General features: G+C 33.0%; 1 protein-coding gene across 4 annotated transcripts in view; it reads right to left on the bottom strand.

Annotated features, from left to right (window-relative positions):
• Positions 1-14,625, bottom strand: part of LOC108972630 (platelet binding protein GspB-like) — a 101,345-nt gene that overhangs the window by 47,453 nt on the left and 39,267 nt on the right. For 2 of the 4 annotated variants that reach the window (XM_018939294.1, XM_018939293.1), the window contains exon 2: positions 10,896-10,999. The exons of the other annotated variants lie outside the window; for them this stretch is intronic. The gene's annotated coding sequence lies outside the window, so the exon portion shown is untranslated. The remainder of the gene's footprint in view (positions 1-10,895; positions 11,000-14,625) is intronic. 4 annotated transcript variants of the gene reach the window in all.

The raw sequence follows: 14,625 nt of genomic DNA on the forward strand, positions 1-14,625 counted from the left end.
AAAATATTAATTATAAGATTAGATGAAGTCAGGAAACAATCGAAGGACTAGTCAACATTTATATTTTAGACAAAAAAGCAACGAGTTGTTGTGGAAAAATTGACACTTCAGAGTGTCTTAAATAATCGAAATAGTTATCAAAAGTCTTGTTTCATTCAGGCGTATATGTATATCTAAGAAGCTTGTGTGAAAATTCCAAGTCGATCTGTGAGTCGGTTCGAAGAAATTTTCCTCACTGACTCTGAAAACAACGTGCCGAAAAAGCTTCTTCTTTTAAATTTTGTTAGCGGATTACTCTAAATTAAGATATGTTTTACAAAAATATTTTACTCATAACAACAAAACTATGCATCTGAATCAACTTCAAATTTTTAAAAAATATTCTAAAACATATGTAAATTAGATATTTCTAGAAAAAATCGGAAAACGAATATTCTCAAATTTGTGCACAACACATATTTTTGCCCCCAAAAATGATTATCTGAAACTCAATAGTGTTTATAACCACTAAACAATCTAATTTACTTTCGTTAGTAAAAATTGGTGTTACAAACTATTTCCGTTCACCCTAGCCCCACTTTATCTACTAATATATACCGTAATAGTCGCAAACGACTTAACGACCGCTCTAATTATACAGTTAAGTTTAATATTCCTTTGTTATTTACATATAAACGCACAAATATACACATAAGCAGCTACATATTTACCCTTATTTAATCACAAATATTTTGCTACAAAGCGCACGTTTCGTTCTCACATTAAAATTCTTTCAACTTCGCTTGAACAGCTGTTTCGTCGCTGCCTCCATACATTTCAATTATATTCACAATGTTTTGCTCCACTTCATTTGCTTTTATTATTACTAGCCTTTCAAGTGCAACGTTTTTAGCGTGTTCCATTACCATTTTTAACAGAATTCTAACATTTAGCCATTTGCATAGCTAAAGTAAATGCACAAAAAACTGTAAGTAAACTTAAAATGCCAACAAAAACTATAAACATTATACTTAACTCAAAGGTCAGTGTTTTAGGTGTTGCTTTACGCCTCGATTGCGCAGCAATTAAATGAAAAGTTAATATCCAGTTAAAAATATAAGAAAACATTTTTACTAAAATATATATACGTACATTATATATATACCTGAATACCTTTATTTCCCTGACTACTCCAATCTCTGCTGTTTTTTGCCCTCGCGCAAATATTTGCGGAATTTCGCAAATTTAGCTGACGCTTCAAAAATGCTGAGCGCGTCAGAATTCTGCATTAATGACAGTTATTTTAGTTAAGTAAGTAAATTAAACACTTTACGCATATAAAGTGATTTTTAAACTTAAAATGGTATTTAGGTATGTGGTATATTTTGAAACTGTTGATAAAATGTTAAGAGAGGTAACGGGGTTTTGTCGTTATTTTATTCGCTATGAAAATTCGGCGCCAAAACAAGTTCATTTCAAGCCTTTAAACAATGTTAAAATAGGTGATTTTATTTCAAACAATTTTTTTCAGTTCATTATTACTTTTTTTGCAAAATAATCGGTAGTTATCGGATTCGATCGATGATTCAAACATATTTGAATGTAAAGCATGTGACTTTACTTAAAATAGTTTTCTTCAGTTCACAATTACTTTATATGCATTATAATCGATATGTATAAAAATCGATAATTCTCGATAATAGTCTAAGGTTCATAAATTTACTACTTTTTAAGTGTGAAAAAGTGCAAATTCTGACCAAATTTATACAACCATAAAAAATGTAAATATATCGATAAACAAGATAGTAATCTGCATAAATGATAACAGAATTCATTATCGGTTTTATAGTACCTATATATAGTATGTATGTTTATCAATGTAATTTGACAAATTATGCGAATTTACCTTAAATTATTATCAAGAGCTAATTCATTTGCAATATACTCGATACGTATAAATATCGATAGTTATCGAAAATAAATGAGTTTCACGAATTTACTATAACTTTTTCAATGTGAGAAGAGTACAAATTCAGCGCATATTCATACAAAATTAAAAGTTATGCAAATATATCGATAAATATGGTAATAATATAAGAAATAATAAAATATTTTATCGGTTTTAAAATACCCCAATTTATTTATCAATACCATTTCACAAAATTAAGTGAATTTATGTTAAATTCTTATCATCATATTTTAATTATGTAATGTATAATAAAATTGATATGTAAAAATATAGATAGTTGAAGTTTCAAAGGTTTGCGATAACTTTCATATGTGAGAAAAAAACAATCTCAGGCGTAATTCGCAAAGAATTAAAAAAATCGATATACGATCGATCAAAATGTTGTTAATTGTAATTTTTGTATTTTTTTTTATTATTTTCTCAATTTTATTTGACTGATAACAAATTCATCGATAAACTTTTAAATTTCAATAATATTTTATCGACTTTATGGACTTTTATAGACTGTTAATCGATAAACTTTGTTTTGACAGTTAGTACATATTTCAGAATACCTTTCCTGTAGCCCACAAAAAGCAAATTATGAACTTTCGGGATATGAACAAAATAACACTGAAAATTACACCAAATTCAATCACCACCAAGCTGTAATACTAAAAACTAATTGAAAAACCACCCATTCAACATTCATTCATTTACAAGTAATTTTAGGCAAGTATATAAATTTCTGGCTTACTTAGCACTTTTCGTCTGCCGTTTATTAATGGAAGAAATGAACAGGCGGTAATTCAAGAGAAAGGCCTGTGAAGCAGCAAAGGTAGGCATGTAAGTCGACAAGCACGCTTTTACAGCAATTTACAACGATTTACAGTAGTTTAACAATTTAAGCGCACCCTGCAGTGAAAGTAATCACTTTCAGCCAGATTTGTGTGATTTTCGGTTTTAATTTTTCAATTTCTTTCTTGCTAAACCTTTCCACATGCGGTTTCACTTTCGTTGCTTTTATAAAGAATGTAAGAAACAGCACGTTAGCAATTTCAAGGGAATTCTACTGAAAATAAACTGAATAAAGCAAAAGTGAAATTAAGAAAAAAACAAAAAAAAAAAAACAAAAAAACACTCAAAAATAATATAAATAAAGCGCTGTTTTGACACTAAGTAAAATTTAAGTGTTTTTTCGCTGAGGTCCGTATATTTTTTTTTGATGCACGAAAGTATGAAATATTTCGAGTTGGCAGCGTTCAACACTCGCACGCCCACTTTAAGGTCAACACGAATTTGCTATTTAACAGTTTTGTATGTTTAATTTACTTTACACTTTCATTTTGAGCGCTGGATTCGCTGTGACAGGTATTTTTGGATGTAATTTTTTTAAGAAATTCTTTACTTCGAAGTTTGTTTTTAAATTAAAAAATTATTTTATATCGTCATCTAAAATGTAAAATAACGTAACTTCACTTTTCATACGTTTACAGGCGAAGGAAAAACGATATAATAGAAATCACTCATATTGAAACAAATTTTAAGTTTTGGTTATAAAGTAGTTATATGTTGGTTATTATATTAGTTATAAAATAGTTATATATTGGTTATTATATCTGAAGGCGATTTTCGAATTTTTTGATGATTTTTTATTACTGTTAAATTGAAAAAAATTTTGAGTTTTGGTTATGAAATGGTTATTTATTGGTTATAATATTGATTATAAAATGGTTATATATTGGTTATTATATCTGAAAGCGATTTTTTTTACACTTAAATTGAAACAAAATTTGAGTTGCGGTTATATGTTAGTTACATTTTGGTTATTATACATTTGTTGTGACGATATGTAAACCTAAGTGTTAGAATTGTACAAAAATGGCATCTAATAAGAAATTTTTTATTTATTTTTTTAAAGACTAGCTCTCAAGCATATTCTTACCTTACCCTTCACCCTAAAAGACTTCACTGCGTACAAAGCAGCATAAATGTTTGTTTTTGATAGCAGCAATGTACTTTTGTATGTCTGATTTTTCTTAAGGAATGCGTCGACAGCCTATCTCGCCCAGCCCTCAGCTTTCTAAGTAAATGTTTGCATTCACACCTGCCTTGAACCTCCGCTGAGTGGCAGAGAGACTGCATTTTTTGATTTTGATTACATTAGACATTTTTCGACGTTACAAGCAGCCACTTTGTGGGCTTCTATTAAGTAGAGAAGAATGTTTGAAATTTTGTGGTGCATAATTGTAAAGCAAACATTTTCACGCATACACATGAGTACATACTTACATATATGCAAGTAAATATAGACATGAGTATAGAGGCAAATGTACATCATTGTTAGATTTTTGTTTGAGTATAAATAGTTCTATGGATGCATGTTTGAAAATATACAAAATGGCATACATAAAAGGCGAATAGCCGAAGAATGTTAAGTAAAAGGAAGAAGTACACTTTAGTTTGCGATATACAGGCTTATATGGTAACCCGAAATTATAAGAAACGGAAGGAGAGACTTTCTGTTGTAATTTTAAAATATATTTTGTACGAGTTTTGAACCTATTTATTTTATTTTTAATATTTTTTTTATTTATTAAAGATATAATAAATAGTTTTCAATGAGAAAATTTGATTTTTAATGTTCACTTCGTATGACAGCTATATGATATAGTAGTCGAATCTTCACAATTTCTTCATAGAATATGCCGTTGTCTTAGTTAATAATTCTTGCCAAATTTCGTGAATATATCTTATCAAATAAAAAAGTTTTCCATACAAGCACTTGATTCCGAACGTTCAGTTTGTATGACAGCTATATGTTATAATATGCCGATATCGGCGCTTCCGACAAATAATAAAATTTCTATTGAGAAAAGCGCATTTGCAAAATTTTAGTTTGATATTTCAGAAACTGAGCGAGTAACGGAATAAAAGTACTCTTATACCTCTAATTTTCATGGAGATCGCTGGCAGCAGAAATTCAAATGACTAAGCGTGCTCAAAACGCTGACAAACACCGATAACATAACCTATATTAAACAAAATATAACAAATAACTCACCAATACACAAAACAACGGCAAATGTTTTACAGTTATGACTTGGCTTCTAGCGAACACTACTCCTTCTGTGTCCAACGAACGAACATTCAATGTGACTGTGTATGCTTTAGTCAATATTTGCGATAAAAATTGCATAAATTAGAATACTAAATGACACAACAACAAACAAATAAACGCGTATGCTTGCAGTGGTGCGTCAGACACGGACAAAACGTCGCGTCTGCGCAGTATCAATCCAACAAATGAATTGGCAACGGCCGCCACTTAATGGCGTTGGCCAGAGACAATAAGTCAAGCATATGCAGGCGTGCAGAACAGCCAAGAAAACAAGTTCACATATGAGCAAACAAAGTGTACATTGTGCAAACATACGAGCATGCTACGAGTGCTTATATATTATATATACATACATAGAGACATGTCATATGAATGAATTTTGTCGTGCATGACTCATAAGCTGTGTGGTGGTAGCCTGCAATCGGAATGAGAGAAAAAGGAGTTGCGGCTGCCATATGTGTGTGTGGCTGGGTGCCTGTGAGCGCTGGTGGGTGTAAATAAAAAATGGGAGCAACTTCAACCTAACTTATATTTCAGGTCAACTTCATGTGCTTCACTGCTGGCTGGCGTGGTAATAGAAATGTACACTGTTTGGTGTCACATATGCACCACGTGATCCCAGCCTTTAATACAAAGTGCACCACAAAAAAGTCATGCGAAAGAAAAGGGTTTTGCTTGTGGGTGGACTTTGAGCTTAGAGTGTGGGCTCAACTTTATTGTATGACAAATATAAAAATATGGAAAAATGTTACGTGAAAGAGGGAAGAGGGCAGGGAAGGAGTCGCAATGAAATTGACCGCACTTATCAGTTTTATGAGTATGGCTTTGGATAAAAATTCAGGCCCGCTCCGGTTACTTAAGCCCGACTATCGTGGGAGCAGTAGCGGGAAGTCTTTAATAACAATATTTATTAGATATTGAAAATTCTAGTCTACTTCAAGCAGTAGTGGGAAGTCTTTTATAACAATATTTATTAGATATTTCATACATTGGATTCGATTTGCCTAGGTTTAGTTGGGATTGTTATAATGTTATAATTATTTCATTCATAAACAAAGCTACAAAGGTGAAATAAAAGAATTTTATGGAGGAAATGGGAAAATTTCTTTTCTTACTGAAAAATTGTTTCTAAATCATAAACAATACAAGTCGAGCAAGTCAGATTAATAAAAATATTTTTTTTTATATATTCGTCGTTTACGTATACCATTTTTACTTAAAACTTCGTAATGTTTCATATAATTGTACTTTAAACTATAAATAATATGTTATCGATTATTAATCGACTTAAATTTTTTATTTTATATTTGACTGAATTTTCCACATAGAATTTCATATATTCTCCTCATATATTTGGACTTTAAGTTAAAAATGTTACCGGTTATTGATCGGCTTCAAAATATTTTTTCTTTTATATTTGAAGATTTTATATGATATTTTTATTAAATATTTCAAAAAATATTCTATATAATTGGATTTTAAGTTAAGAATGTTATGGATTATTGATCGACTTAAAAATATTTTTTGTCGTATATTGTACGATTTTATGTGATATTTTCACTTCAAATTTCAAAAAATATTCTTTGGGCTTTAAGCTGCAAATATTGTGCTCTCGATTATTGATCGACTTCTTAAATAAGCTCTTCATTAAAGACAATGTAATTATTCGTACCCCATAAAGTCAATACAGTGTCTCGTGTACCGTTAATAACAATAAAATTCCATTGGAAACATATCTGATACATACTTGAAATTTTACCATATTTCTACCAAAAACACACGTATCTGCTTGCATACTCAACACTCCTTACAGCTATGCCGATGGTAATCAGTTAGGCCATCGGCCATCAGCGATACACACTTATGGTCATGTGCCCATATGTTACATCAGCTCTGCTATAATTTTTGATCATTAACTTTTCATTGTCTTCAATTGTTCGCCACAGTCATTTGTCGTAATAAGCGGTCAACTGTGACCAACTGCATGTAACGGTATTGTATAATATCTTGTGATCGTTATGCAAAGGCACTCCCAAGATTTTTCGAAAGAATGCATTACAAGAAAATGTTACATAAATGGAGGAAAAACGAGAATAATTTAAATACAACCAAAAAACTTAAAGAAGTCAAGTCAATTAAGCTTGATGGGTGTTAAAGCTTTTGGTGCTCGAGAAAAAAAAATGCTTGGGTAACGTTTTAAAATGAGAGAAGTTATTGCTTATTAGCCTACAAAGTAACTTTTTCTCGTCAGGGTGTTTTTGAGACTGACAGTTGTGCTTTATAAGCCTGTTGAGAATTACAACTTTTCCGTTTTTGTGGTTGAAATATCGTTACTTAACTTGGATGTATAAGAGAGTGGAGAGCAAAGAAGCGGTAAGAATAAAGTGTACGAAAAGAAATATACTCATATAATGAAATTGTAACACTTCAAGTCCGCACTCGATGGTTTGAAGTTACATAGATCTTCAAATTACTATTCACAAAGCCTTATAAAAACTTCGATGTAACGCCTACAAACTATGTAGGTCTCTAGAACTTTTGTATGTCTTCATAACTTTCGATCAAATTTGAAACAGCAATCACTCAGAAACTTCGCTTTCAATCAAAGCCGTACTCACCATATTCTTAGAAATATCATAAAGTGACACATGTGGTCGTGACAATGATCTCTTCATGTCAGAAATATTAAAGAAACAATTACGAAAATATGTGAAGCATACAAGGCAGCAACAAAAAAGTGAACGAAACAAAGTTTAAAGCGAAAAGAAAACAACTTGGTAACATGTGAAAGAACGGCTGCTGCAGCGAAAGAAGAACAAAGAACCTTATCAAGCAGACTATGAAAAAATAAAAATAAAAACCACAATATTTTGAAAACCACTTATGTATAGGCATAAAATTATATGAAAGATATTTCAAGTGATATTTTGCTTTAAAGGAAAACCACTTGAACACAGACTCACAAACACGCAATGTAAGTCTGCTGCTCATAATGTAAAGTACGAAATATAGACAGTCAATTGCCTTTAAAAATACATAAAAATCATTAAATCATTACAATTTGTTCAACAGAAAACTAACTAGTTCATCTCAAGTGCAGCAAGACGGCTTCAAGCAAACCTTCAAAAATTTCCAAATAAAAAATTACAAAACAAAAGAGTCCGAAGAAATACCAAGCATGCGGTGCAAAAGAGTTGTTGAAAAGCCGGCACCCGAAATTGGACTTAATTGCAGGCACAATGGAAATTGTCGATTTATAAAAACTGGTAGTGATTTCGAATTTAATAGCTGACAATAGCAATCGTTAGAAGAGAATACGATAAATGCCAAAAATTTTGACAATGAGCTGTGCAGAAAATTGTTAACAAGCTTTTATCGAGCGAGCCAATCAATAATAAAATACTTAATGAATAATATAATTAAATTTAATAACAAGGAAGTAATACTGAATTCCGAGAAATCGAAAAAAATTCATTATAATTTGCAATTATTATAAATAATGTGGTTAACTTGAAAAAAAAAAAGGTCATTAAGTGGCGTCAATGACGTTTTGGCAACATATTCCTGCTGCAGGGTGTAGGTTTTTACAAAAAAGCGATGAAAACTTAAAATTAATAAAAATAAAGCATTATTGTAACTGCTTCAATAACATATAGATCTGCCTGACACTTGTATGTTTGTTCGGGTAAAATTGATCGATTTCAGTAGAACTTTAGTAAATAAGGGTGCAATAAATACTTCAATGATTTGATTGCAGCTTGAATTTAAATGACTGCGCTTCAAAACGACTTTAAATAATTGTATTTTATTTGAAGGTTTATAAACATTACCGATTATTCCAGTAATCGATTTTAAAAGATATAATTCAGAATAAATTATTGCAATAATCGATTATAAACGATATCGTTTTAAAATAAATCTTATAAATTTTAATTGTTTTTAAGCTATTGGATTGGAAAACATCCAAAAATATTCAATAAAATTAATATTACATACACTTCTCAGCCATTATCGATTATTCAAAAAATCGACAACAAACTATTTTTGTTGTTATTGTAATGTTTGTTTTATTTCGTTTAAGAATAAACTTTGAAGGTTTTTTTTTATATTTAAGCTATTGCATTCTAAAACAACCAAAATTATGAATATATGCAGGTTTTAAGACATTATCGATTATTCCAAAAATCTATCTTAAAATATTTCATCATTTTAGACAACATTTTCAAGAAGAAAATTGGTTTAACTATAACTAATGATGCATACAGGTTTCAGCTATTATCGATTATTACGAAAGTCGTTTATAAAAGATTTTTTGATGTTGTTGTGATTTCTGACTTATAATATTCGCGTAAGCGATGACTACGCCAATCAAGAAGAAGAAGAAGAATATTCATAAAGGTATGTGATACTTAGGACAATTTTCTGTCAAAAGATCTGCTTTTGTAGAATTTATTTAAAAAAAGTCAATTATTATCAACAAATAATCGATTTTTTTTATTAAGTATGTGTCGATTTTTTGTATGAAATTAAAAAGTAAATGACATAATTTCAAAAAATCAGCTTTTAAAAAATTACTTTCAGAAATAATCGATTACTAATGACTTTTAATCGACTATTATTCGACATGTATCGACTTGACTATTGAAGCAATATAAAGTTCGTATGACAAGAAAACTGACAACTGACGCTCTCGCTATAAAAATCTACACCTACAATTTGTATTGAAAGTCAATAAATAAATACTCGCCCACATAGTAAGTACACAGTGATCCAAAAGGTATTTCCTTCCAAAAAAGCTATAACAATGATAGATTTGGAAAATGATTTAGCAAGTAGAAGAAAGCCATTTGTTCAACTATTCTTTTGTATCGCAAGTAGCAATTTGGAAAATCATTCAATTGTACTGAGGAATTTATTACACACGGAATCCTTTCAAAGCCGCTATTTATTGTTTCTTTTATAACATACCGGCAACTAATTTGAAAGCAGTTTCATGCTACAAAGGCGGCAGGATCTTTATCCTTTTATACTTCTTTGATTTTAACTACCCTCCAATTCCTTTGTGCGTTGTTTGTTGTTGCTTTGGTTACTTACCTGTTTTCCGCATAGTGATTTGCCGTTTTTTATCTCCTTTGTTTTTGTTTTTTTTTTATATATTTTACAATTTCTGCCTATTCTTAGCCTTCATTTCATATGTTTTGCCTTGTTTCCTTAGGTTTTCGTATTTATTTACCCGCAGCAGCTTATTATGTACTTACTCATGTAGAATAATAAACGCTACTTAAATACTTGATTTGCAGTATTTTTTAAGTATTTCAAAGTAGTCTTCTTGGAATTTTCGGAAATATTTAGACAGGAAACATCTTTGTTGTTTCAAAAATGCTGCGGGAACTTAAATGACTATTGATAAATGCAAAGTTGTTCCATTTGATGTGAGATCACGTTATTATTATCAGAAATTTAACCACATATTTCGCAGAGAAGTATTCGGATTCTTCTTTGTGGAATCAAATTATGATCTTAAGATCTGAAAATCCAAAGAACGTTTTTGTAATTTAAATATTTTTATGTTTCCATTTTAAAAACAATCATCTACGCAAGTGATTTCGTTATCAAGTGCCTCATAAATCTACTATAATAGGAAACATAATGGAAGAAAGGAGTAAACAAATCCAATCAGTTATACTTAAGGCTTCCCATTGCTAAATACAACTGCAGACCTGCCTTCTGAGCCTCTGGCTCACTGATGAACTTGTAGCCATAAAAATATGATTATTATTAAAAAATCAACAACAACCAGAGCCAGACAATGGTTATTGTAGTTATTAATTGCAAGTCATATCCTACCATACATCACCACAGCCATATGAGGAGCAGGAATGACCAGCCTTTAGAGCCCAACGAAAGCAAAATCAGAGCTGGATAAATGAGTTACGAATACGGTACGCTACCTGAAAGTAGAAAGAAAAATAAGAACAGAATTAATAAGATAATAAACAAAATCGTCGATGCCGTATAAGCAGGCAGACAAAGCGCTTCCGTTAACAGCAGCAAGCAAGAGAGAGTGAGAGGTGTGTTTTTTGGGGCAACGCGCAGACTTATTGATTTTGCGGCTTCAAACTGCGGACTAAATACAAACTGGCAAGTGCTGGTGTAACTGCACTCAAGCGAAAAAGTACAGAAAAAAAGACTGGAGTAAAAGTGTGTACGGCTTCCTTGGACAAAATCGAACGGGAAGCAACGCCGACGACTTCCTCAAAACCCTTCCGACCACGTTGCCAAGAGAGCCGTTGTTTATGCGCCGCAGCGAACCGGCAGGTTGAATGAAACTAAATGCATACAGCCGGAGGGGATTGCGGCAGTGTGTGGAGTGTGGTGGTGCGGTTGCGTGCAAAATTGAAATTTGCACAATTCTATTGCGAGCGCGCAGTGCAAGCAATGAAATATGAATATCTGCCAGCATAGAAGACAATGCCGACAACGGCAATAACGCCGCGTAGACGGACATACCGTAAATTATGGCCAGAAGAAGCGACTATATGAAACTCATCATCACCGGTTGCATACAAATTAAACCAAAGTGCAGCGCTGAGGGCTAAACGCCAGCGCGCCGAGTCGCAGTGGTGTTTCAAGTCATTAAGCGTCGCGAATGAGCGCGCAAGAACGGAAGGAACGGCGCGGAACGACAGCAGCAGGTTGCTTGCAGAGCAGTTGCCTTAATAAAGCCTACGTGGAGTCTATGGCAAGAACTTATGGCTTGCGTGCGGGTATGGAAGGGATATGCGCTGGCTTTTATGCGGCGCGGCATGGGCGGCATGGTGCCGTAGGTGGGTACTTAATAAATTGCTCAACTTCCCAAGTCGTGCGCAGAATTATTGCAATGTGGCGATTATCTACTGTGCGCTGTACACCATATATGTATGTATGTGTGTGAGTGAGTGCGCGCAGGACGCATGCGCACCAAGCTGGGACGACGAATAAGCGTTTTCATTCAAATTATGGCGTAATTAGGCAAAACTAAAGGCAAAGAAATATTTTTTTAAGAAAGGAAATAAGTTAATTTGATTAAAACATTTATAAATTAATAAAAAAACTAACCAAGCAAAGGGCTTGCTCGTTATATCATAACATAACAGTAACGGTGTTGCCAAGCGCTCTAACTTTTTTCTGAAAAGAAAATGGGTAGGGAACTGGAAAAGCGAATTCAGAAGTAAAGCAAACACAACAAATTAGTGCAACATGTGAACTCCGGTGACACAAAGCTGGCGTCGGAAACCATTAAAGTTGTAACAACGACGGTTGTGTCAAAATCGGTGCGTCTCACCGCCATGATGAGCAATTAAACGGTGTACTACAGCGGTTGTGACAGCTAGGGAAACAACTTAATACATACGCAAGTAAGTTCGCAGCTGTCAGTCACAAAGAAGAAGAAGGTGGCGTCGGTCGACGGTCGGCAATGCAGTCGCTATGACTTGCTGGCGCACACGCAGCGGCAATCTCGTGCATGCACCGCTATGTGTCAATCCAGGGAAGATGACAGTGGTGCTTGAGGCTCACACATACGCACAACTAGTTTTTTGTGGCGCCTAACGGTTTGTACTTACGGCTATGTGACATTTGTCATATCAGCACGACTACTCAGGCATGCAATTGAAGAACAGCGGTTGGGAAACACTACGAGGCACTCATTTAAGCATGTGTCACAGATATATTTTTTGTCGTATTTTTCTCTACCGTTGTCGTAACCTGCATTCGTGTCATGCAATTTGTGGCAGTCGCTGTGGTAATCTATGCTTAATGAGACACAACATGGGTTCAACGTACTCGTCCGCTCGCAACACGCGTGAGTCGTAAAAGAAATGGAGTAGTGGGTTTATGAGAAACCATAGCGATGGCTGTATTTTCGACAGCGAGCGGAAGTGGTGGGTGGGTAATGTTGCAAGTACAGGGTTAAAAGTTGCCTTTAATGACGTTTGTGGCAAGAAAATGAGGCGAGCTTAAGAGACAAAGCGCAATTTTATTATTAATTTTTGTCAGTTGTGCGTAGGTTATGAGAGGTTATGTTTTACGGCAAAAGCGAATCACCTCTTCTCTTGGAGGCAAGTATGTGCTTTTATGTATTTTTTCTGCACATTTCTCTTAAATATTCTTCATGCGACAGTTGGAACTAAAGTTGCTTTCAGTGACAGCAGAAATTTGTGAAATCTAAATATAGAAATATTTTCTAAATGCAATAAGCATGACTCCAGCATATCAAATGTATTATATTATATAAAATTTAGATATCGTCATCTAAGAAGCAAAACAAGGTATCAACAAAAAAGTCGAAATTCAGTTTTTTATTGCGATTCACTACAAAATGTTACATAAATGTAGCATAAAATTTTCAGCTTTTATAGTTAACTGTTAGGTATAACCAACATATAACCATATATAACCAATATATAACCAATATATAACCATATATAACCAATATATAACCAAAGCAACAATTTTTTTTAAATATGAGTGGATTCTATTAAAAACAACTAACATATAACCAATATATAACCGAACATAACCATATAAATAACCAACATACAAACATTTTATAACCAAAACTCTATTTTTTCAATATGTGTGGTTTCTATTATATTGTCTTTCCTTTGTCTGAAAACTTATGAAAAGTAGTTTTACGTTATTCTGCATTTTTTAGGTGACGATATGTAAACTGTATATGTAAATCGGATCCCCAAATTCTCTCCAAAAAAAGTTTAGAAGCGACGGAAATTTACTTTGTATTCTAAGAAAGAAATGCTTAGATTTTTAGAGAGTTTTGAAGAAGACACTAAAGCCATCTCAATTTGTGATGCTCGTTTGTTTTGGGTTGTGCGTATCCCTTTTCATGAGCGTGAGGGTTCATACCTTTAGCACAGTGAGAATATTATTTTTGGGCTTGCTGTCAGAATGCTTTAGATACGTCAAAGTGCGTTTGATGTCATGATTAAATGCCTAAACTCACTTCGGATGGCTGGCCATAGCAAAGTCTCTTTTGTTACAATTGCATCGGACAGGGATGTTATATTGGGAATCGATGGGAAATTGCCTGAGAATGTAGCTTATATGACTAGGCTACTCGTGAGTTAGATGAGCTGTGGCCATTTATCAGATTTGCAAGAAATCTGCTGAACCCCTAACTCTCAGCAAGGTTCTTCTAATACAAGTTTTTGTGGCTTCTATTCTAACAGTGTTCAATAGGCAAACATGCGAGGAGGTTCAAATTTTAATAGAACTTCATCTGAAAAAAGGTGAGACATTAGATGCTCAACACTTCAGCATAACAGTCAAACTTTCGTTGAAGTTTCTTGACTTTGGTATTGAAGATAGTAATAACTTTCTCTAGATCCAGTAAATTAACGAGGAATTAGTATCACATATAAAAATGGATTGAAGGCTAGGTGTAATCAGCGCCCTGACTGTCAGGTTTACGATAAACTGTGGTTAAAAGTTTATGATTGCCACACGTTCGGTCATCTGACGAGTTATTTGGAAAGGACACCAGTCATCTCAGTGGAATCGTGATAGGCTCAAAAGAATT

The sequence above is a fragment of the Bactrocera latifrons genome, unplaced genomic scaffold (assembly GCF_001853355.1).
Source record: "Bactrocera latifrons isolate USDA-ARS-PBARC rearing strain unplaced genomic scaffold, ASM185335v1 scaffold_41, whole genome shotgun sequence".
In the NCBI taxonomy this organism is placed as follows: Eukaryota; Metazoa; Arthropoda; class Insecta; order Diptera; family Tephritidae; genus Bactrocera; species Bactrocera latifrons.